Source organism: Rhea americana, unplaced genomic scaffold, assembly GCF_003343005.1.
Source record: "Rhea americana isolate MKP2758 unplaced genomic scaffold, rheAme1 scaffold_19, whole genome shotgun sequence".
Classification (NCBI taxonomy): Eukaryota; Metazoa; Chordata; class Aves; order Rheiformes; family Rheidae; genus Rhea; species Rhea americana.
This window is the reverse complement of record NW_028186038.1, coordinates 3,889,644-3,895,656: the sequence shown is the minus strand read 5'-3', so window position 1 is coordinate 3,895,656 and position 6,013 is coordinate 3,889,644.

Genomic DNA, 6,013 nt, shown 5'->3' with positions numbered 1-6,013 from the left:
GGCTTTTTAATGCTTTTTTAATAATTAATGAGGTTTCACTGCTTTTTTTGACTGTGTTTAGATAAAYATGGATAGTGAAATTTCTTCATAGTATCTCTTGCAGCATCATTATTTTACAATTTATGAATTCAAAAATAGTACAAAATTGTGAAAATATTCAAGAGTGTTATAATGCCGACAAATGTGTAATGTGTACATAGGGCACTTTCCAGTCATCCCAATTAATCTTTTCACATGACACTTTTAGACTAGACACTTGAATCTTTTTCCTATGCTTTGGGATTTCTTCTATTTTATCTGTTGATATTTTTAGAAATATTCCATAAAATCACATTTTGTTTTCTTTTTAAGAAATATTTCATTAAGTACTACAGAATGCATTGTTATCTATAAAATAGGAAACTTGCGTAATGCCATCAGAAACAAAAAAAAAGTCCTGAAATCTGGAATTTAATCTTTTTCCTTGTAGCATAAGAAATAGCACACTTTCTAACATTTTACCAATGCTTTATTACACTTTTACCACCAGCTGAGTACCGTCAGYTCAGTCAGCACTGTCTGAATGGACTTCACAGCAAATACAATTGGAAAATGTAGGACAGAAATTTGCATTTTACTTCTCAACTTTCTTGTTGATTATAAGCAAACTAAATATCACATTATCAAAGCACTTAGAAATCAGAACAGAACCAATGCCAACTAAATGTGCTTAGCTGAACACATTAATTATTATCTGAGAACATTTTAGTGTATCTGGTTGTTCTTATGGCTGACTACTATGAAAACTTTATACGTTATGCACAGTAGTTCTTGTTTTGGTAGCTATCAGAGTATTAGCCTTCAGGTTTTCACTGTGGCTGGTACTGAAAAAATAATATATATATACTTATAAATATGCTTTCGGGAAATGCAAACAAATTAAGGCAGAGACAGTTTTGAGGTAATAGAGATTAATTTAATTTGTTTCTCTCTCATGCTCATGTTCACCCTGTTACAGATCTAGTTGTCYCTCTAAAGGAAGTGGCAAATGAATTACTGTTTTGAAAACTCTTCTTGCTTTGGAAAGCACCTCATTGCTAAATCCTAAATACAGTTTTCTCCCCTTTAATATCAACCTACAGATATTTATACTGYAAGAGACTAAAGCCAGTCTTACAGCTTCCTTCACTGGTCATCTCAATGCCTTAAGYAGAATAACACTAGTGAACTGAAAAGGCTGTTTTAAGTCTATTTTAAATAAACCCTTGCTGGGATTAGTRTCATCTGCATTCTGCTGCAATAGACTACATCTCCCTTTTAAAAATGGCATGACACAGAAGGTATGAAGTGGTGGTTAGTGATAGCATGCTCTATTGTTTTAAAAACTGAAGATTTCAGCTAGATGCAATTCAGCAAGGGAGAAGGACTTACGGTAATAACAACAAAGATAAGACTGTGAGGAGAATAATGGTATCTTTAAGGAGTACTCAGGCCCTGCATTTCCAGCTGTTTTGAGCAGCTGTAAGGGAAGAAAACTGTAACAGTTTCCAAGCTATAAAAAGCATAGACCCTTTTCTGCTCTGCTGGACTACAGGAATCAATAATTTCACATTCTCTACACACCACAGAAGTAAATATCTGATCTCAGTCATGCCACATGACACACAAAAGCCTTCAGGATCAGAGATTAAAGCACCACAGGTTCTCAAACTACATATATTTGTTTTCTCTCATTGAAAAACAGTCAAATTTCTGTGGAAATTCACGTACTGTGTTGCCATTAAAAATGCTTACAGGAAAAGTAAGGCCCAATGTAAAGGAAAATCCCACTTTTTGTTTTACATTCCTTTAAAAGGTGTTTCATCCCTGATCTTACCTGGAGTCCATTTCTTCATGCTGTCTATTTCAAGAGCCTAAAATCATAATAATTTGACAGCAAAGAATTTGTGAATAAGCTCTTCTTTCAGTCTCGAGGGCATATCACACATCTTAATGTAAGAGTATTTTGCATCTCACAACTGAAAGAAAATGAGGTTATCTGCATACAGTTTTCTGCAGAGCACTCTCTGCTGTGACAAAAAACAGAGGTGAAATTTTGGACATAGCTAAGCTGCCTCTGTATAATGGAGGACGGTAGCRGCATGTGCCAGACCATGATCAAACCTACCAGAATTATACTCCTTCTTCCAGAGCAATCTACCAGCGTTACAAGTAAAATCCATCTGGAAAGTTGCTAACAGGCTAAAATAATATTGTAAAGTGCAATAACTCTCAGTTTGGCAGACTGCTTCACCTATGAGAGAATTTAGTGTCATGAAATTTGCAATCACTGACTTTTATCTCTAATATAACCCTATTGTTTCTTGATACAGTAAGACATTTACCATGTTTCACCATTCATCATAATGTTTTAGTCATTTTACCATCATGAAATATCAGAAYTGAAAAGTCATCATCTGTTCTATTACAGGTCGAGAAGATGATGGTTTTTTACCATCCTTGCAGATCAGGTAGACTGTCAACAAAAATTCCTCATTCCTCTATCATCATCATCACTATCAAATAAAACCAGYATTGATAGATTCTGTTCTACCAAAGAATGAAGGTGCTACAGATCACAAATAGATTTGACAAACTGATRCAATTACTGACAGGCCGAACCAGCCAATCTCTTTCATAGGGGACACCAGACAGATTTTTCTGCTTGTCTGAAAGTTGTTTTTTAGAAGCAATTCTGACCCTAGTATCCACCTTCAAATGGATCTGCACAGGTGGATCCATGCACTTAAAAAAGAGCAATAATAAACAKCTTGAAAAGAATTCCACGGAACTTTATTTAAATCATTTTCAAACTGAAGCCACATTATAAAAAATTATTTCTCTTTGGAAAGAACCCTCTCTTCTCAAAGGTGCTTTTTATGATTTTCAGCATGAAATAAATGATCTCGATGATTAAGGGCATATTAAACTAGCCAAACCTTGAGAGTTAATAGGTTGCTGGCTATTTATTATWACAATGATATGCCTGTGCTTTCAAGCATGTGACAATTAATAAACTCCCTACAATGGGACACTAGTGTTATCCATAATATTGTCAAAACCATTCAAGTTACACTTTCTCTCAACAGAAGCAGAACTGTTTAAGGGGAAAACATTYCCTTTGTCTTGGGAAGATAGAGTTACCTGTCTGAAAATAATGTTGGTATACTGTACAAGCTAGGTTGTAATTAATTCCTTTCCTCATTTTTACTGAGAATTTTGGGCCTACTTTTAAAGGATACCAAGAAACTTAGAGAAAGCTGTGTTTTATACGGTCTGTGATGATTTTCTGCATGCTATAAGCACATGTTTTTATTCTAGGAGACTTAGGTCATGTTCCTGTATTTGTTGCTGACTTATTTTTATTGCTTTGCTTTTCTAATTTGTAAACTGAAGATTAGAACTCAGCAGAACTAGTTTTCATCAAAAAGTATAGATTCAGTTATTCCAATACATTCTGTGAATGTATGTTAAAGTTTCTTGAGTCAGATTTTTAAAAGTATTTCACATATATATTTTAAATAAATAATTTCAGTATAAACTGATTCATTTTAAAATGTCATTTATTTTAAATATTGCAATGATATAAAAAATCAGTTGAGCCCCAAATTTTCTTTAAAAACTTTTTCAGAATGACTAGTCAGCCAAAATTTTCATTATTAGCTCAGCTCTGTTTCTGCTAAATTTTAGCAGTCTGYAATTTTGCCTTGAAAATTCTGCTAAAGAAACAGTGGAGCACAGAGGGTGTCCAGTATGGGTGATTTTCATATTTTCATATTTTGGGCCTAGTTCATGAGGAAATTGTTACCTTCCTACATAAAAAGACCAGATTAAACAACACTATGCCCCATATGGCTTCTTTAAAACCTGTTAATAGGATAACTGACAGTAGTAAGGCTCACTGCCATCATGAAAATAATGCAATTTTTTGCACAGTTGGTAAAATCTCTGGGGTAAGGACTGTCCACTTATAGCTGGCTCATACAGCATTCCAAGTGCATAACTGGAACTCTTTGGAATTACTGCAGYATTAAGGATAACAATCACAAAATGCCCAAATGAGAAATATATGTAGAATGCAGAGAAATTACTGAAAATATTTTGTAATTTATAATATTTTAAATAGTGCGCCCTGCTCTGGAGTAGGTAMATGTCTTGATCTTTCTCTTTATGCTGAAGCCAAAAAGAATCAGATCACAGCAAAAGTGAATAGTTATTAATCTGAATATATAGAAGTGCTGTCACTTTCTTGGGGGCCTCCAAGAGAGCACACCTTGACAATTGATGCAGAAAGAGAAAGGTACTGTTGAGCAGCTTGTTAGGAATCAGCTTTACTTTAGCCCTGTCTGCAAGTTAGAAAAACCCAGCTTACTCCACAAGAGGAGGAAAATGAAAGCAATGAATGTTCCAGCTAAGCAGAATGAGTGAGGGAACATTTTCATTTGATTTTTTTGGGGGGAAAACCAATAGCAAGCAAACTTTCCATTTTGAGAGGTGTAAGTGTCATAGTTTGGATCTGAATGATTAATGGCAGATGGCATAGAAAAAATTACTTACAACATCCCAAAAATAAGGAAACTGCAGATTTATTTTAAATCCAATTTTAAAAATTAATTTATACGAAAATGGAATAACATCACCTTATATTTGTAACTAATTAACCGAGCAACACTCAAATGCTAATTAAGTACCAAGCATTCAGCAGTCAGTAACAAGCAATAAAAGGTAGATATACTGAACTAATACAGAAGCATATGCACAAAGGGCCAGAACAAAAAGAAATGCTAATTAAAAGATAATGTCAAATGGATAGAATGTTTTCTTGGGATAACAGACTCCTGCTGCTAAATAAATACCAAGGTGAAGTCCAGGCATCCATCAAAACTGAATGCCAAGCCAAAGGCAACATATTTTAAGAGAGAAGCCATTTATCTGAAACTCTCATAAAAAGACATTATTTCTCTTGAGAAAATAATACTTCTGTACATTTATCAGTTCTTTGATGGATATTACTGCTATTGAACCATTTTTCATGATGGTATTATTGACCAGCTGTATAATTATACAAGAAATGCTTCTCATATATACTCAAGTAGGATAAGTAAAGTACACTTAGAAATGGCTATTGACCTGAACACAAGTTTTTTTTTTTTTTTTTTGGTGCATCTGGTAGCTGTGAAGTTAGAAATTCCTGGTAAATTTTGGCCTAACAAAATCAATGGAGATACTGCTACCGATTTGAATAAAAYTGTCTTCTAACTTTCATGATATTAAAAAACTAATTTTCTTGTGTTCTAGCTTCCTTTATCTGGCTGATTTTAGTAGTTGATCTACAGTCTTTGTCTGCCATTAACGTCACATAGACTGCTATATGCAAGAAAATGTTAAAAACACGTTTCTGTGAGTAGTGAAAATACATGAGTTTCTACACATGAAAATTCTTTGTCACTCCACCAACTTTCTGCTAGTTACACACTTTGTGTCAGCTCTTACCTGTTGCTTACAAAAATCACTAGTTTGCCTTCACAAGACATAAGCTCTCCCTGAACGTACCAGCTCCTTTATTACATCCATCACTCAGCAGCAGCGAAAGCTACAGTTGCCCCAAGCCCTGCATGCTGCCAGTCCAGCATGAAGGCCTAGAGACCCCTAAGCTCCTGCAGTGACTCAGGTTCAACCTGGCCCCAGTTTGATACTGCGCTTCACATGTGCCACAAGCTCTCCTCAGGCATGTGGGAGTGGGACAGCTTTGAAAGCTCTGCACCTCTGTCATGTACAACTGCACTGGACCATTGTAACATAYGTTAACAAGGGAGCCAAACCATGCAAGTCCCATTTCTGTAGGAAATCAGATTTTAAAAACAGGTGACTTTACCTTCATCAGCAACATTTCCTCGTGGCCCCAACGCTACTCCTGACCTAATCCAGCAACCTTAGCCTCCACCTCTCCGAGCTGCCGCCTCTAACGTGCCACACCTGAGCCTGGCCTCGGGGG